Source organism: Ursus arctos, unplaced genomic scaffold (assembly GCF_023065955.2).
Source record: "Ursus arctos isolate Adak ecotype North America unplaced genomic scaffold, UrsArc2.0 scaffold_18, whole genome shotgun sequence".
Taxonomy (NCBI): domain Eukaryota; kingdom Metazoa; phylum Chordata; class Mammalia; order Carnivora; family Ursidae; genus Ursus; species Ursus arctos.
This window is the reverse complement of record NW_026622852.1, coordinates 19,722,299-19,742,431: the sequence shown is the minus strand read 5'-3', so window position 1 is coordinate 19,742,431 and position 20,133 is coordinate 19,722,299. Positions and strand designations below refer to the sequence as shown.

Genomic DNA, 20,133 nt, shown 5'->3' with positions numbered 1-20,133 from the left:
GAAGAAAATGGAAAGTAAAGTATGTAGGAGGCTTAGAAACACTTTCAGATGATGCCATCTGAATTAACAGTCCCCTTTCGTTATCTATAAAAGAAGCTGTCTTTTCTTGAAAGCCCCTGGAAATGATGAAGTGTTCATCGATAAACATCAATTCCCTTTAAATCATAATGTTTGCCAGTCTTCCTCTATCTCAGTCTTTATGTTGGCACAGAATGTGACTGTCACAAATATCTGGGTGAACAAGATTGTGAAATGTGGTCATAAAATAAGCGATTATTTTTAAACTTGTCTTTGTCACATTGTGATGCTCCACAAAGCACCTTTCCCTGGGCTACGATTCATTTTAATTGATCCCATCAGCACCATAACTATATCCTGAGTGACTTCACAGTACCCTCTATTTCCAGAGAAGCCCATCAGGTTATGGGTTTGTTAGTAATAAAAATTACCAAGGAGCAGTCTGTGGATGATAAGAGCAATACAAATACTAAAGGAGAAGTAATAAGAGAAATAATGACCATCCTGCTCGTTCCTTGGAAGTGAGCAATTCTGAGCTCCCTGAAGCCACACTTAACCTACTGTATTAAGCAGTAATGGACAAATATTAGAAATGTTGATGTCAGGCTTTCAGAATCCGTTGGCATCAAACATCATTTAAAAGTGAAGTTCTACTAAGTATTTTTCATCAAGTTTCCTTCCATAGTATTCTTTTCCTAGTAGGACAGAGCCTTAAACCCCAGAAGAATAGTTTTGCTCCTGTTTTAATGATTGTTTACTGGTTCACTCCAGAGTATGAGCTGGAAAGAAGGGGCAGTATCATAAGGTCTTTTAGGTACCATGATTTTCCATATGTCACTACTGGTGGTACTTCCCATTGCCAAGACGATTTGCAGGGCTGAGTAAATGAGCATCCAGCAAGCTGCTGTGGGGACTTCAGCACCAACCAAAGCACAGGCCTCACACACTTCACCTTCACGCAGCCTCCTTGGAATTGTACCTGCTAAAACTTTAAGATAGATCACAGAGCAAGGGAAGTGATAGAACAGCCCCAATTACACTGACAGCTCTTTTTCTCTCTCACAAGAATTAGTTGGACTGGAAGGTGAGTTATTCTGCAGGAGTGAGAAAGAGGTGATAGTATCAGAGGAGCCTGAGAGGGCCTTCATTTTAGGTGACTATTTTAGGATGGAAAACTGACTTAATGAGTGTAATTTACTTGAAGTGACTCTGAGGAGCTCTTTTGAGGAAGAAGTCCACCCTGAACTGGAGGCACCTCACAGGAGGCAGATGGCTAAGAGGGCTAGGTGAAAAGGAGGCAGGAGTTAATGTTAAATAAGCACTACCAGCCGCTGGCCTTCCGTGCTCGGGGCCAACAGCCAGCATTACTCAATCACAGCACCGCTATCACAACCATTGTCGGTAAAGGCAACCAGGCACCAACTACTGATGAATGGGCATTTGCATTTAACGTGAACTCCATGTGCCACACTTGCTTGACTTTAGGCTTAAAAGTGAAAGGAACCACCACTTTCCTTTGCAACTTGATTTATCCAACATCATTTGAGAGAAAGGAAGGCAGGCAGGGAAAGCTTCAGACGACAGCAAAGATAAACAACTTGATATACTAATACCAAGGATATAATTATAAAAATAATCGTCAACTTCTGAGTCCCTGCACTTAAAATTGTGCCAGATATTATAAGTGTCATTTCTAATCCTTATGATAACCCTTTGCAGTGGGCATTATTATCATCCCCCCACACCCCCCCACACCCACCACCCCTCCTTCTGTGGAGGAAACTGGGATGCAAAGAAGTGACTTACCCCAAACCAGAGAACTCACAAGTAGCAGAGCAGAGATCAGAACTCTGATCCTCTGGTTCCAAGTCCCAGATTTACTCTTCTAAGCCCTTTCCCCAAGTGGGAGGTGGTTTTAAAGGTATACACCTATTTGAGGCACCTGGGTGGCTCAGTTGGTTGGGCGTCTGACTCTTTTTTTTTTTTTTTTTTTTAAAGATTTTATTTATTTATTTGACAGAGATATAGCCAGCGAGAGAAGGAACACAGGCAGGGGGAGTGGGAGAGGAAGAAGCAGGCTCATAGCAGAGGAGCCTGATGTGGGGCTCGATCCCAGAACGCTGGGATCACGCCCTGAGCCGAAGGCAGACGCCTAACCGCTGTGCCACCCAGGCGCCCCGGGCGTCTGACTCTTGATTTTAGCTCGGGTTATGGTTTCAGGGTGGTGGGATCGAGTCCTGAGCTGGGCTTCACAGTGGGCACGGGGCCTCCTTGGGATTCTCTCTCTCCCTCTCCCTCTGCCCCTACCCCACCTTCCCCTCGCACTTGGTCTGTTAAAAATAAAGGTATGCATCTATTTAACATTTATCTTTTATTTATGGGAACTGATAGTGTTTTTCTATTTACAGAAATGATATAAAATCTTCCTTTAAAATAAATCACATTTCAAAAACTAACACTGATTTAAAGAAAAATGTAAGAAAGTAATCTCAGATATTTATAATATGGCAAATGGTACTGTTAAATACATCCATTTACTAGAAAGTCAAAGTGAAACAGTTTGAAATAGTGATTTTTATTGATCACTTCTAAAACCTCACACAAAAGAGGCAGTACTCAAAGTTGGACATACAGGGTGAAGAAGGAGTTTACTGGCCCATTGGGCTTTCTCTTCTATACTCTTGGGAAACTCCCTGTACATTAATAAAGCACTCACAGGCCTGCAAGGAGTTTTCTATTCTCAGTAAACTGAGCTTGCAGTCAGGAAGTACAGAGGGGTCTGTTTTGCACCGTGTTCCCATAAAGTCAGGATCTGTGCTTGTAATAGCGACAACTGGCTAACATATATGATTAAGGCATGCAGATGAACTAAGGGAAAGCGAGGGGGGAAACCCAGGAACTGGTTTCCTTTTCCAGGTATCTTATATAACCAGTACTCAAAGACTGACCCAAAAGGTGTTTTAAGGTAGCATGGGACAAATGCTTTGGGGGCAAGTACAGTTTCTGTAGAACTCCTGAAATGACACGACGCACAAATGTCCCCATTAGCTCTAAAGGGTAACCTGTTCTGACCTCCAATAATAGCTGATGGACAGCAATATAAATTTCCAGAGTGACTTTCTGATTTTTCTCTTTTTTATTTTTAGAGAAAACTCTAACATCACCACATCACCCCTAGCTAATATCACCTACGGAGATCATTAGCAAATGGCAATAATATGGCTCCTGAATTCTAAGATCCACTTTCCGCCCCCCGACACACACATTTCAACATTTCTGAAATTAGATTGTACCTGACACCTGACTGTACACTCAGTGTGGTCTTTCTTTTTCCTTCTTCATTGCATCTCCCACCTGATTTCCCTCTTGGAATTGGGTAAATACAACACTCACATGTTTTAGTGGGAACCTGGATCAGTCATAATTTTAGAAGTATGTCACCAAATATAAGCCTCTCTACATATTATTGGCTTTGAAGTCATTTCTTTTTTAAACCATTAGACACTGAAACATGTTGTTAGGGAAAATGGATTCGAACAAGAGACCAAGTGGTAGAAAGAAAAAAGCAAACTCATCAAAAGAATGCTACTGTGTCCCAAAGGTTAGAGTCACCTTACTATCAAGAGAGAAAGTCTAGAGCAAAGAAAACCAGATAATTCATAAACTGAGAATTCCAGGGCTCATTTATCTTTATTTTTAATAATTCCATTTGTGTACATCTGTTAGATCACAAGGTCATGATGTTACTCTTCATGCTGGCTTCTCACGTGAATTACAAATAAGTTTTTATGATAATGATTTATAGGGTAGCTATTCATCTTCCCAACAAAGACTTACCTACAAAGAAACAATTATGCTGCCTCTGAGATGGGATGTCATGAAAGGAATGGTTTCCAGATGCTTTGATTAAAAAAAGCTTAAAGAACATATGCAACATCAAATTCCAATGCAGGCAAAACTCATCTGGTTAATAATCAAAACAGTGGCTACCACTTTTGGTGAGAAGGGAAGGGGCAGTGATAGAGAAGGGGCCGGAAGGCAGACAATGTGCTTTTTCCCGACCTGGCTGGTGATTACACAGGTGTGTTTACTTTGTGATAATTCACTGAGCTGTGCACCTGAATCGTGCATTCTTCTGTATATGTGCTATGATCCTCGAATGAAAGAGAAGTTTACAAAATAAATGCAACAGATACGGGATTTCCTGTAATATATTATTTGTTGACCAAAAAAAAGAAGGGGGATTTATTCTGCCTGCATGTAAGCTGCACTAGGGGCTTTAATATTACATTGACTACATGGTAAATGTTGACCCTAGAAGCATTAATCTTGATGTTCTCCCAAGTCATTATCTGTTCTCTAGCATTATCAGAATAGAATATATCTCTATAGAAATAACAATTTCTGGTCAATCTCAAAGAAGAGCACTAAACATGAAAATCAGAAATATCAATCTTGTGTTGGTATAAAGACGTTTCTATTGAAGTAAAATAGTTTCTGTAAAATTGTAGACTTGCTGTCCTAACACACATAACTGGTCCTGGAATTATACTGTTCAGGAGACACCCACAAGTGAAAATGACCTCTTTCAGTAAGCAGGTTCCAACAGGATAGTTTTAGGGTACGGATGCTGGATTCTTCTATCTCAGGTTATCCAGGTTACTGAAGACTGAGAGAGACTCAGTAAGTACTACCCTCTTCCTGCCCCCAGCACCAAACAGGCAGGACTCCATGAATGGGTACAGTTTTGGACAGAGGTGATGAGAAAAGGATGAAAAAAGAGGACTATGTCCCTGGGAACCAGTCGAAAATGAGCACTCAGAACATTTGTCTGAAATTCTATGACCAACAATATGTGGGGGACATTAAATTGACTTACATGCCAACTTTGCTTGCTCCATCACTGACTCTGGGTGGTGCCTGTTAAAAAGCAAATGAAAGCATGGAGTCCCCAATATCTCTTCCCACTCCCAGGGTAGATTCAGGTCAGAGGGTAAGGGCTGGTATTCCTCACGAAGGCTTTGCACTTGAATAATGCCCCCACAAAAGGTACATCCATGTTCAAATCTCTAGAAGCTATGAATGTCACTCTATTTGAAAAAAGGGTCTTTGCAGACATAATTAAATTAAGGATCTTAAAATGAGGTTATCCCATATTATGCAAGTGGACCCTAAATTCTTCGACAGATGTCCTAAAGACAAACAAAGAAAGTAATGTGAGATTGTAGGGGCAGAGGTTGGAATCATGTGGCCAGGAGCCAAGGAAGCCAAGGAATCCCAACAGCAACCCAAAGCTGGAAGAGGCAAGAAAAAACTGTCCCCTAGGGCCTTCAGAGAGAGTACAGCCCTGCCAACACCTTGATTCTGGGCTTCTGGCCTCCAGAACTGTGAGAAAATAAAGTCGTGTTACGGTAAGTCATCCAGTTTGTGGTAATGTGTTACACAGCAGCCCTAGGAAACTAAAACAACTCCCAAATCCACCCTTAGAGACACTGCTCATCAGGAAGCATGCAATCCCCTACTGACTGAAAAATACTCATCCTTTGGTAAATTCTAGGCTTTATTTTTTCTCTGGGCAAATTGTAGAATATCTCCCCAGGGGATTGCAAGAGACATACTATACCAGAGATAAGTCGTTGCCCCAACTCTCCTCATGCACAGACCCCTCTGACAGACAAGATACACATTGAACTTTTTTTTATGTCTAAACTATTTCACTGAATGAATCATTCTAGAAGTCTGATAGATTCAAACACGCTAAAGTATATGATACCTGCTTTCTGACTGGTGAAAGGAGCCTAACTATTACTGGCAGTTACCAAGTAATGTCTTTCAACTCAGTTTTACTGAAAATATAACTAATTACGAGGAATTATGGTGCTTGCTTTGCCTTTCCTGTATCTGAATCATTCCTACTTATCTCAGGCAATACCTCCAGTCTCTGTCTCATTTCTTTGCTCATTCAACTCACTCAGGTCCTTATCACTCACAGAAACCTCTGCATCTTCTGGGTACCTGGAAGGGTTCAGCCTTTTTCTCTCCTCTCTCCCTGCTCAACTGTGCCCATGTCTTTCCCACCCCGGCCTCAACACTGCCCCAGTCCCAACTCATCTCCCTTCCCTGTATTCACAACCAGAATCTTTTCAGAAAAATACATAATCAGCAGGGAAATGCAAACGCAAACAATGAGATAACACCTCACATCCATCAGAATAGCTACTATCCCCCACCAAAAGAAACAAACAAACAAAACCAGAATATAACAAGTATTGGCAAAAATACAGAGAATCTGGAACCTTTGTCCACTATTAGTAGGAATGTACATGAAGCAGTCATGGTAGAAAACAGTTCAGCAATTCCTCAAAAAAAAAAAAAATTTTGAAAACAGAATTACCATATGATCCAGCAATTCCACTTCTGGTATATACCCAGGAGAGTTAAAAGCAGGGTCTCAAAGAGATATTTGTACAGCCATGTTAACAGCAGCATTATTCACGGTAGCTCTAAGGTGGAAACAACACAAGTGTCCATCAATGGACAAATGGATACACAAAATGTGGTTTATACATACAATGGAGTACTTCTCAGTCTTCAAAAGGAAAGAAATTCTACATGCTACAACATACATGAACCTTGAAGACATGACGCTAAGTAAAATAAGCCAGTCATAAAAAGACAAATACTGCAAGTGGTATCTAGAGTAATGAAATTAATAGAAACAGAAAGTAGAATGGTGCTTGCCAGGGCTGGGAAGAACAGGAAGTGGGAAGTTGTGGTTTAATGGGTACAGAGTTGCAGTTCTGCAAGACAAAAAGATCCTGGAGATTGGAAGTACAACAATGTGAATAGACTTAATGATACTGTACTATACACTTAACAGTGGTAAATTTTGTTATGGATATTTTACCACAATTAATAGTAAAAATTAAGAAAGATATAAAATATTTCAAATACATGGAAAAGCACAAAGAATAATACAACCACTTACGCAGACTTAAAACTTTTCTCCCGATCTCTGTATCCCTCTCCCCCTGCCTCTCAAAGTTGGTGTGCATCTGGGCCATGCATTATTTTTCTTTTACTTTCTTTCTATCTACCCCAAACAATATGTAACATTAACCTGATATATCTTAAAAACACAATGTTGCATGGAAAACAGCAAGTTGCAAAATACTATTAATGTACACTTTACAGGCATACATATACAAAAGGCAACTTCGAGAAGAAGTGCCTGTCTTTGCACCCATAGACTAGACTCTCCTAAAGTGAACTGTTCTCAGATCTAACTTCCTAAAACATTTGAAATAATCTGCCTGCTTCTTGGTGAGCAGTGTCTGTACCTCACACTCGAGATTCTATTTTTGTTCCCTTGACTACTTGATCGGATTGCTCACTGAATGCCCCTCGCATTCAGCCTGGCTAAGACCTTAGTCTCCCCAGTTGTGCCTTCACCTCCTGGCCTAGGCAACACAGTCATGGACAGCTTATCATAGATTTGATAGTGAGCCCCGGATCTTCCTGTGTGTTCACTGCCACAGGTGCCCCAACACCTGGCCTAACACAGCCTAATGGACAGGCCCCAGAGACTTCAGGGATTAACAGATAATTTTGAAAATATGCATTTTTATTTTAGGTTTATGTTAAAACATAATGCATTATGGAAATACATGAACAATTCAACTATCAAAGAAAGAATCTAATAAAACACTAAAACTGAGACACAAAGCTAGGCATTTGGGCCCTTTTTATGTCAAGAAACTAGCAAGTTATCTGGTCATAAACATTATTTTACTTTTTATATTCATCCTCAAGTCAGTCAATGCGTGACTTGGACTACCCACTCCTGGTGATGGAAAAATTATTTCACTTTTGTATAGACTAGATCTTCAGTTTTTAATGATGGCTTCATAGTCAAGTAATCTTACCTAAAAATCAGCAGAAAGCCAAAAAGATATGTGACAAGCTTAAATGCCTTTGCTCTTTACCCTTCTGCATTAGGAAAGTAATTTTTACAAGGCACTGCAGTACACCCTGTATACAGTCATTTTTGGTTTTACAATTGAACTACACAAATGCAAAAGCATTGGTAAGCAGAAGCAAGCAGACTGTGGTTTTGCATGTGTCTAACAAATACATCATTTCCTTATCAGGTGTCCTTACTTCCCTTACATATATCTCACACAATGGAGTTCACTGTCTTCCGAAAATGTAAAGACCTTTGACTTTATAACCTTATACCTAGATCAAAACTCCACTCCAACACTCTTTAGTAATGGGCCCTGAGAAAATTGCTTCACTTCTCTGAGGCTCAATTTCTCACGGGTCTAATGAGGCTAATAAAATCCACCTGACTTGGACTGACCAGATAAGAGGTAACACCTGTGAAGCACCTAGCACAGTGCCAGGCGTATCACAGTTATGACCAAGGTGTAACCGAACTCTTTTTAAACCATTTCACGAAGATCAAATACAGGTTAAGGATAAACTCAAAGAATCTGTTAATTTGGTTTTTGTTACTCTTGTGTTTGCTCATTGGTTTGGTCCTGTTGTTGCTGATGTGATCAGTTGTTTCTCTGGATTAACCAAATCAATCTACTGGGTTGGCTATTAACGGCCATTTACAATTAATCCATATTTAAGGTTTAGGGATAGAAAAATTTTCCCTTCTTCCCTCTAGGTTCTTTGGCTGATCTAATAATTAAATTGACATAAGACAGATAAACAGGAGAAATACAAATTTAATTTCGTATGTACAGGAGCCACACAGATATGAGACTCAAGGGCAAATCCGGCAGTTAAGGCTTATATGCCGACCTGAGCTGAGAAATCAGACAGGGGCCTGGGACTTCAAAAGGGAGAAGGGTAAATAAGAGGACAATAAGAGGAGCAGATGTTGGTAATTAGATGTTTGCCCTGCCATATAGATAAGCTACTCAGATAAAAACCTATCACTGGTAATAGCTCTCTTTCTGGGCCAGATCCCCTATCTAAATTCTTTTAGAAAGCTGAGGGAGAGGTCAAAGTTTTTCTGAAGTCTGCCAGGTCTTGACTGACTTTAGCTCAAGATAATCCATACGCCAAAGTGGCATATTTTCGGGTGGCAAAACTGGCTCCCCTTCAAAGAATAACTACTGGGTGACTTTCTAAGGAATAAAAGATGGAAGTTCGATCCCGAATTCACACTATATACCAGGATAAACTCCGCATAGATCAAACATTTAAAACAAAACATGAAAGAATTATAAGAAATACAGAGAACTTTTTATAACCTTAGAGTAGGGAAGGCCTTTCCAACTATGACTCACAATTTAGGTGTCATAAAACAAACAGAAATATCAACCAATACGGCTACACAAAAATAATACTAAAAAAAAGAAACAAACAAAAAACTATGTGACAAAATCAAAAAACAAATAAAATACTAGGAAATTAATTACAACTCATTCTATAAACAAAGGGCTAATCTCTACAGGATGCAGTTAAGTTGCTGGAAAACAGAACAAAACAAAACAAAACAAAAAAACCCCACACAGACCAAAAATCCAGTAGAAAAAAAATGGCCAAAATATAAAACAGGCAGAAAAAGGAAATGCAAATGATCCTGAAACATATGAAAAGATTTCAAGTGTGATCACAATAAAAGCACAGCAACAACATACTACACTAAGTTACAATATTTCACCTATCACATCTTCGAACATCCAAGTTTGATTAAACATCTGGTTGGCAAATTTGTAGGAATTATGGGCTCTTCATTCCCTACCAGGGGGAGTGAAATAATACCTATGGAGGGAAATTTGGGAATATATTTTAAAATTATAATCGGATTTATTCTAGCATCCTACTTCTGGGAATTTATCTTAAGGATATACCTGTGCACTCAGAAAATCACATGTTACTCATTACAAAATAGTTGGTAATAGCATCAACCTGGAAGCAATTCACATGTCCACCTAAACGTTACAGTTCAGCCACAGAATGGAATGTTCTGCAGCTCTTACAAAAGAACGAGGAAGGCCTCTACACACTGACACAGAAGGAAAACAGATGGTTGAATGAAAAAAGTACAAAACTGGCCACAGAGTATGAGAATCTTATCAAAGAAAGGAAGGTAATATGGATACATAATTATATTTTCCTGCATTTTCATAAAGAGATACCAGATAGACACAAAAAATAAACAGAAGAAAGTGGTTTCCTACAAAGGGCAGGAGGAATATAGTGGATGAGGACTAGGGTAGAGCTAGACTTGCCAGTGTATTAATTTTAATATCATTTGGATTTTTTAACATGTTAATGTGTTATCTATTCATTAAATTAACTTTGATTTATTTATTGATTACCTGCTATGTAGAAAGCCTGGTGTTCAGCACTATAGTAACCCTTTCAAACCAGCCACAATGAGTATTTATAAGCATCTATGTGCTAGACATGATGCTCTGCACTCACTGGTGGGAGGTGGGGAAGGAAGAGAACTCATGGTTTATAAGTTACATTGGAATAAGGGTCCCATCTCTGATTTTGTACTGCTTTCCCTCAGGGCCTACCAAGAATATGATCTTAGGTGAGACAAAACACATATGCATAAAAAGATAACTATCAACAGTGCAGAACAGTGCTAAGTAAATACCAAAGGAAAAATGTTCTAGACCAGACCAGGGAAAATCCCATTGGCCGAACCGGTCCAGAAAGGCTTCCAAGGAAGTAGAACTTGAAATGTGTCTTGGGTATCATATAAATTAAATCTTTCTCACAAAAGTTCTTCTGTAGAAAAAGCTTTTTTCAGAACCGTCGTGATTATACTGATTTTTCAGAAGTGGGGGTGGGGGGTGTGAGGAGGTAAGAAGGACATGCCCCATCATTTCTACTCAATTTTCAAAAAATGAAGAACACTGCAAAATTAGTTCTTCCTGTCATCTTAGTCCTTCCTCAAAACAGAACTGGTACACGGAATTAAGAGCTGGATTGAAATTCACAATTTAAAAAGTCTCACTTCTTCATTTTATTCCTCGGCAATTTAAAATTTTTCATCATCTCAAGAAGTTCTTCTCTTTGGCAGCTTTCACGGACGTTTTCTCTGCGTGGGTTGACCAGACTCAAGAGAGGAATTGTAAGTTTCTGTTCCTGTCCTACATCTACAAAGGGGTTTCACTTTGTAAATGCTCTGCCAGCCGCAGCAATTAAAGAGGGAACACAACCTAGAAGGAGTGATTTGTCAAGACTCTCAGGATTGTACTGTCCATCTATTACCTGAATGGCCACTTTGACACAGCTTAGCTCGCCCCTGAATGCTTCCCAGGAGGGGAAATCTCTACCACTGTCATCTTGGTGCAACTCTTTCAGGAAGTTCTTATGTTGAGATGGAAAATCTATCTTCAACCTACTGGTTCTACTGCTAGCCTCGGAATCCTGCAGACAAGACAAACTCATCCCACAGGACTCATCTCACAGCACTTAAACGAGTCACTCCAGAAGAATCACCCTCCTTACATTAGTTTGGAGTCAGGGTATAGGGGTGGGGTAGGGAGGGGAGTAAATAATGTTTTGTTGTTTTTGCTGTTTGGTTCTAAACAAGGCCTGATTAGGTTTGCACTGAAATTAATTAGGTAACAATATTTTGATTAACCGCAAAATAGAAATATGACAACATATCACACTAAATGTACTATTTAGTCATCTAGTTAACCAAATTCACTTGAAAAATATTTTCAGAAGTGCATCTTATATGCAAAGTAAGTAGAACAATTGTCTTCTAAGCATGCACCCTGAAGTATTTCAGCAGCTCCCATTATTATAGGTCCAAGGTGATCAAAGAAACAATTCAGGAGTGATAAGCAAGAGACAAGACTACTTTTCTCCCACCAGAATTTAAGGCCACAGAGAAATGAGGTCTTTGAACACATTCCTGGAGAATAAGACTTATTTTGAATAAACTGCTGTCACCTAAGTTAGTAATACCCCAAGCAAGTTTTATGGCTCTCTGAGGAAAGAATTAGCCTACTCATTTGGGAATTTAGTGGTGTTCAGAATGCAGAAAGTGACAATGAGGTTGGAAATGAATTGGCTTTGGGGCTTGTTCTGCTATATAAATAATAATGAACCTTTTCCAACAGGAAGTAATGTGAAATGGAAAAAAAAAAATCTGTCCCTAGAGTATAAAATTACCTCATAAACCAATTTGCATTTCTCCACTCCAAGCATATTTTTTGGGAGTTCTACTTAGAGAAAGCTGCTGAATGATAATTAATTTTAACAAGCACTTGGCAGACCGAGCTGGACAGTACACAAGCTGCCCTAGAGCAAGTATGAATTTGAACTCTACTTTTTACCACATTTTTTTCCCAGCACGACAATATGTGGGCATGAAAATGATCGGGACTTCAACTTTACTTTGTTCTTTCTTTTTTTCTTCATTTGGATTTTTCTTTCTTTTAATTTAACTTGAATACACAAGCAGTTTGTAAACACAGTTAAGAAATGTGGGAGATAATTGGATCTTCATGTAGCAACGCCGGAAGGGTATTAGGTATTTGCTATTCATCAAAGGGACCACTTGTTTTTCTTTTCTTTTTTCCCAACGTTCGGAAAAGAAATGTACACATCTCCTGGCTTATAATGTATAGTTCATTAGTGGAAAAAGTGCTTTAGAATGAGATCTTTATGTCATTTCCCATGCAATATTTTCATTCTTTCTTAAAGCACGATTTGGTAAAAGCAAGTGATAGTCTTGAGATGTGAGCACTATGTCTCTTTTATATCCCTGCACATGGAATACGGGCAAGCAAATAAGAAGTCATTTCTGAAGAGGAAAATAAATTTTGAGAGAACTAATACTATGATTTGATAGTAATAACTTACCTCTCATCTATCTGTCTAGTTTATTGTTCTACACTAATTTATTTGTGCATGGCTATAGCTTTATAATTTATATGAAAAGGTGCAAAATCTTAATTATGGAAAAAAAGACATTCTGTAATTTCCCAAGCAAGCTACTAAAAAGATGAATATCTCTCTATGTATTTTCAGATGAAAAACAATGACATGATAATCCATCCCTCCTTGTATTTTTGAAAACAGAATTAACTACCTGTGCCTCAATTGCTTGCTCTCACAAAGAAATAATTAACCTTCATGATTAGCAACTCATCAAATTCCATTACTTCTATAAAGGCAATACTTTTTTATCTTTCATAATCAAATTTAAGCTCATAATTAATGCCATGGGTAAAACTGCAGGTTAAAAATAATGTGTCTGAATTCCTTATCCTCTTCCTTTGGAAGTATATGAAATGTTTACTCTATCTAGAAATCTTGATGCTTAAGTGGCTTGTTATTTTTGTCACCTACAAACACGATAATATTCAAATTAAGCTTTTCCTTATCAGGATCTCCCTTGATCATGCGCCACTTTGGAGCTTAGCAAATTTCTGCAAAGTCAAATCTATGCACCAACTGAAAGAATTTTCTTAATTTATTCTTGATTCTGATGGGAACCCTCTTAAATTGCACTCAACATTTACTGAGACTCTAACATAAGCAAGGCATTATGCCAAGAAGTAGGGCACACAGGTGAGTAAGATGAGGGCCTTGGGAAGCTTTTAATCTAGTGAGGACACAGACTATATTTACTTTATGTTGATAAAGGGGAAAGAGTTCTCACCTGGTTGCTAGCATACAAAGGTGTTACAGATCTGCCCCAAACTAAAGGTATGACCTTGAGAAAGCTTGTTATTGCCCTCTCAATCTCTTCTTCATCTGTAAACTAGGCATTAGGATTACATTTATTCAACAAACACCGACCAAGCATCTACCACGTGATAATAGTGGCTAACCCTAATGAGCAATTACCATGGGCAGGTATCAGGGTAAACATTTAATATGCATTATCATTTAATCCTCAAAGCAATCCCATTTTCAAGAGGAGGAAATTGAAGCTCAAAGATGTTAAGTAAATTGCCCAAGAATACAAAGTAGCTGAGCCAGGATTCAAATCTAAGCTTGGCCTGACTCCAAACCTGGTCCCTTTAAACAGTACATCATGTCGTTGCCACCATTTCTAATAGTTTCTAATTTCTTTATTACTAAGTCTTTTATTTTAATCCCAGTGTAGTTAATATACAGTGTTATGATAGTTTCAGGTGTACAATATAGTCACTCAATAATTCTATACATTACTCAGTGCTCACCATAAGTGATGAGGGAACAGAAGGCAAGCTGAGGACAAAACACAAGCTGACACCCTGCAACCTCTCCCCACCCCCACTTCTGGGTGGGATATGTAATGTTCCTCCAGAAAGTTCCCAACTATCTTCATGTTGATGCCTACCTAAGGAACAAACAACTTAACTTGACAATGGCAAGGCCTCTGGTATCCTGTGAGTTGTCTTTAACATATGAAAATCCAGGGGCGCCTGGGTGGCACAGCGGTTAAGCGTCTGCCTTCGGCTCAGGGCGTGATCCCCGGTGTTCTGGGATCGAGCCCCACATCAGGCTCCTCTGCTATGAGCCTGCTTCTTCCTCTCCCACTCCCCCTGCCTGTGTTCCCTCTCTCGCTGCCTGTCTCTATCTCTGTCGAATAAATAAAATCTTTAAAAAAAAAAAAAAAAATGAAAATCCTTTTGAAACCTCCTTTTTTCCTTAACTCTCCCATCCCCATAGTATATAATCAGCCACCCCTCACAGCCCCAGGGCAGCAGCTGGCATTTTGGACCAAAGACATCTCAAGAATTCCTTCTTGGTCATGACTCCGGACTCCACCCCACTGAACCTCACCTATATTCCACAACCTCATCATAAGTATACAAATAGATTCTAATTTCAATATTACATGATGATTATTTACCCTAAAATTGTAAAATGTAATTATAAACAGTTTGATTTTTATATTAATAGCAGAGGGGTGGAGGTCAAGAGTACACAGCAGAATGGCACATTGATTCCAACCAGGGAAACCCAAGGAGACTCCCTGGAGGAGGCAGCATGTGGCTGCAGTTAGTAAAATTTCCTCACACAAAATTGGAGGGGTAAGGGCTTTCCAGGCCGAGAGAACTAGCTGAGTGGTCACAAAGCAGTAAACATTCATAGACCTGTAAGAAATTAGTGGAAAGGGCAGAAAGAATGAAAATTCTTTGAAAATTCAGCTCAAGCCAGATTGTGGAGAGGCTTTAGTCAGTAAGGACCCTGCAAACTCTGGGAAATAGGCAGCTACTGAAAGTTGTAAATGAGAGCTAAATGATTAGTACCTTTTTGTTTTGAGCTTATTTCTTTGTTGTTTTTAATTATTTACAACCAATAAGAACAGATAGCAAGGCTGTCAAACACAAGATGAACATACAAAACTAGTGACACTAAACACTAGCAACAAATAATTTTAAATGTCATTTTCGAAGAAACAATTTTTAATAGCAATACAATTAAAATACAACTTGGGGAAAATCTCAAAAAATATGAGAAGTGTCTTTTCCACAAAAATTATAAAACCTAAGGGGTGCCTGGATGGCTCAGCCCATTGAGCAGCTCCCTTTGGCTTAGGTCATGATCCCAGGATCGGGCCCACATGGGGCTCCTTGCTCAGTAGGGAGCCTGCTTCTCCCCTGCCTGCTGTTCCCCCTGCTTGTGTTTGCTCTCTCCCTCTCTCTTTCTCTCTCTGTGTCAAATAAATAAATAAAATCTTTTTTAAAAATTATAAAACCTAATTTAAAAAATATGAGAAGTTGTAAGTAGAGAGATATGCCATCCTTATAAATGGAAAAACAATAAATTGGCTTATAAATTCAATGCAACTCCAATGAAAATCTCAGAAAGCTTATTCTTGGTAGAGGCCAGTCGGTCCTTAGTCACATGGAAAAGAAAGGTCAGTTTTGTCAAGATAATTTTGAAGAAGAAAAAGGGTAGATGTCAAAAGCCCACAGATGTCAGATTAAGAGGTACAAATTTCCAGCTATAAAACAAATAAGGCACAGAGATGAAAAATACAGCATAGGGAATATAGTCAATAATACTGTAATAACCGTGTGGTGACAGATGGTGACTACACTTATCGTGGTCAATAACGAGTACTATACAGAATGTCGAATCACTATGTTATGCTCCTAAAACTAATTTAACGTTGTATGTCAACTATATTTCAATAATTAAAAAAAAAAAAAAAAACCAGATGTCAAACATTTTAAAACTGGGTGACCTGAAACTGCCCCAAGGACTCTTATGGTTTTCTATTTCTTTTTTGGGTTAAAGAAATAGTGTGGAGAAGGGGGTAGGAAAGATGACACTGATGACAAAAAGACATGAGCTCCTCACCCACTTTAAATCAAAGTGACCCTGAACCTTTAACACAGTGATTCTGACTCATAAAGTCAAAAGCTATTTTCAAAAGAAGCCCTCGAAAGACAGGGGCCTGGCTCGAAGGTCAACAATGCAGAGTCGTTGGAGTAAAGTTTCAATCAGCCAGCTGGCACGTGCTAATCACCTGGTATGTGCCAAAAACTGAGTCAGGAGATGAAATTGTAAGCACACTGCCCTGGGTAGAGGCAGAAGTCACACATGAAATAGCTAGAGAAAATACTTTTAAAAGCAACATACTAGTGAGTGTAGTCAAGTACAAGTATAAACGAGAAAATGCTGAGAGCTGCCAGTGGGGGTAACCACAGGCAGACGGGCACCAGGAGACGTTGTGAAACGGGCCTGGAAGGTGTATGGCTATAGGAGTCACTGTGGTTGAATGCTGCTGCTCTTGTGCCACTGGTCCACTGTCACTCATGCATTATAAGAGGACAGCACCAAAACTATCACTCTGTACTACCCACTGCATCTAAATTCCATCAAATTACGACAAACTTATCAAGATGTAACTTCAAAATCTGTCTTCCCCTATAAGAAACTGGCTAAAGATCTTGTCTAAGATTTAAAAAATTGGTAGGCTTGTCTTCCTACTTGTTCTCTTTCTCGTGCATTCTTATGATGCTGCAATTAGCTAGTAATTTCTTCTCCCTTGGGACTCTTTATTTTGGGCCTTAGAATTCACAACTGTTGCTTGTGAGGTACAGAGCACCAGCATGGAGGAAGAAACAGAGGTTAATACCTGGTGGAGGATGCGATTCCCCTCATTGAGAAGCTTATTGTTTATAGAATGGTGAGTCCCAGAAGAACCTGAAAATATACATGAGATCCTAATGTTCCCTCACAGGAGTGTTGCTTACATTATCCATCATTAGAACAGACATGGACCCACAAGAGCTTTCTAAACCATTTATATCACACTGGCTCACAGAACTAACTTAATACATCCAATAACCTTGGGGCGCCTGGGTAGCGCAGTTGTTAAAGCGTCTGCCTTCGGCTCAGGGCGTGATCCCGGCGTGCTGGGATCGAGTCCCACATCGGGCTCCTCCGCTATGAGCCTGCTTCTTCCTCTCCCACTCCCCCTGCTGTGTTCCCTCTCTCGCTGGCTGTCTCTCTGTCACATAAATAAATAAAAAAAATAAAAAAATAAAAAAAAATACATCCAATAACCAAGATTCCACTGCAAGTACCTCGATTGGGTGTTGGCTCATTCATCTTCCAACCAAAAGGTAATGTACCATAAAGTGCATATTGATAAGTCTCCAATGATTAAGGCAACCACATAAAATCTCATTACGTAAGAGAAATTAAACTCACTGTGGTTTATATAGCAATATTCCTCATCCATGTCCGACCTCAGATAGTTCGCATGCCAGTCACAGTTAAATCTAATTTGCTGTAATCCTGGTAAATGGGAGGTAATCAACAAGACCTCAACTCCAGCTCCAAAGCAGCACAGAAGACATTTCTGAAACACATTAATAAAGAGTGAATGGGGAGAAGGTTTCCTAACAAAAACTGACATTTGTTATGTACCAATAATGTTCCCTGGGTTCTGGTATTCTATTTATCAGAATTATAAGTACGTACACAGTTTAAGAGATTTATCTGATGTTTGTTATGTCTGTTATGTCTTCTGTTATTTTTGCACGGTTACTAAATTGAGATTAGAGCCACCATTTTTGAATGGGGTATTATTCTAAATCCTTAGCTTACTTGATCTCAGCTCAGCCTCACAACAACCCCATAGGAAATTGTTCTGGTTGCCACTTTGTAGCTAAGGAAACTGAGGCAAAAGAAGTCACATGTTACCCGAAGTCTCACAACTAATCAAAGGCAAAGACAATACTTATATTAGTTCTGATTCCAGAGCCCAACCTCTTAACTATTCACTGCTCCCCTAGTTGTAGTTACTTTTTGTATGATTGTTCATTAATATGTGGATAGGTGGATAGCTCAAAAAATTCTAAAGAGAGTCTTGGGATTCTGGTTGGAAATGGAGGACTAGGAATCTTGCTTGAAGAAATATTTCAATAGCAAAATTTCTATTTTCACTACATGGCAAGTTATTTGGGGTGGTTTGTTTGGGCTGATTGACAGAGTTTAGAGGAGGAGATAAGGGTTAAAGCCCTCCCAAGCCAACCTTTGGTGCTGCTAATATAGATCACATTACTATGTATTTAGTACCATTTTCTCTTTGGTTCCGAGGAAGGGGTATCTGTCCTACATCACACCTTCAAATGTAAAATGTTATATCATATAAGTACTATGGATCACAGTACTAAGTCATAATTACTTTTTCCCAATTGATTTTTTTTGCTCTGATCCACTGAAAGACATACAAGCTACTGCTACACAATGCCTAAATAATTGATTACTTGTGGGGGAAAAATTCACATCCACTAGCCACAAAACATCATGTGTACAGGGCCACTTTAATTATATATCTTATTTCTCATGGTCATGCAGAATTTAGAAAGCACAGTTGTTCTAAAGTTGATACTGTACAAGGCGCCTAGGTGGCTCAGCTGTTAAGCATCTGCCTTTGGCTCAGGTTGTGATCCCAGGGTCCTGGGATCGAGCCCCGCATCGAGCTCCCTGCTCGGCAGGAAGCCTGCTTCTCCCTCTCACACTCCCCTTGCTTGTGTTCCCTCTCTCGCTCTCTCTGTTAAATAAATAAATAAAATCTTTAAAAAAATAAAGTTGATATTGCACAAAACCCAAAACCTGTTGGAGACTAGGGAAATTATTTTGTATATAGGCAAAATTTTGAAGTATGAAAAACTGTTTCTGACACAATATATTATCCTTTCCCAAGCACTTAATCCGAGTCTCAATTTTACTCTAAACTGGATTTGTTGGTATTATCCCCTATAGGTGTTACCTGAGAAACCTGTCATCAATTTAATACCAGCCTAATGTGCTCAGGTCTCAGTGGGCTCTGAAACTACACAAAACTGGAGGACGACATCTATACCCTAAACATGTTAGGAGAATTAAGCACAATTCTTTACCTAGACCAAGGAGCACCTTACCAGACACGCAAAAGGAACTAGATAAATGGTAGTTATTTGGTGCTATAAGCTATACAGCACTGACTGGGTAAGGGGTCTAATTCTGCAAAGGGTAGAGGTTTGAGGAAGTCATTTGTGTATTTATTCTTCCTTTTCTTCCTCAGTGAGAAAGATGCGCTGTATGATTTTTAATATGAAAAATGCTAAGTGCCATTTATCTGTAGCATGAATATATACACTTGCAGACCGAAAGGCTAATTAATTCGAAGTTTAAAAATAAACCATACAGCACATCAAATAGAATGGTAAAGTACATTATCAAAGTTTAAAAAATCCCAACTCGTCCACATTGTGCAACTAGCAAACGTGATGTTTAAAAGTGTAAAAATCAAGCGTAAGAAAATTTTTGCATGTAAAGAAGACAAACTTGTGTTGACTACGTATTGTGGAAAAAGGAAATTACCTAACCAGACTTGGGGTGGAGTCACAGCCCACTTAATTGTGTCATAAGGAAAAAAATAAATCCATTAATTCAACATACACTTGTTGAGCGCCCGCTACCTACCAAGCACAAACAAAATCATTCACAACTACCAACTCGGCTTTCTCGGGGCCGGCAGCCTTCCCCACTAAAAACAGTACTGTCTCGGCTAACACCTTACTCAACATTTTCACGAAGCAAGTCAGGGAACAAAGGGATGGAGCAAGTTTGGCCCTCCCCCTTCCACAGGCCTCGCGCGTTCACGTAACCTCAAATCGA

At 39.2% G+C, this 20,133-nt stretch overlaps 1 long non-coding RNA gene across 2 annotated transcripts in view; it reads right to left on the bottom strand.

The window, feature by feature from the left end:
• LOC113260551 (uncharacterized) overlaps positions 1-20,133 on the bottom strand; it is a 167,995-nt gene that overhangs the window by 147,540 nt on the left and 322 nt on the right. The window contains exons 1-2 of one of the 2 annotated variants that reach the window (XR_008959894.1): positions 19,939-20,128; positions 17,677-17,827 (exon numbers count right to left, since the gene is read on the bottom strand). This is a non-coding gene — a long non-coding RNA (uncharacterized LOC113260551). Of the gene's footprint in view, positions 1-17,676; positions 17,828-19,938; positions 20,129-20,133 lie in introns of those variants that run through there. The other variant, XR_008959895.1, reaches the window with a different exon arrangement.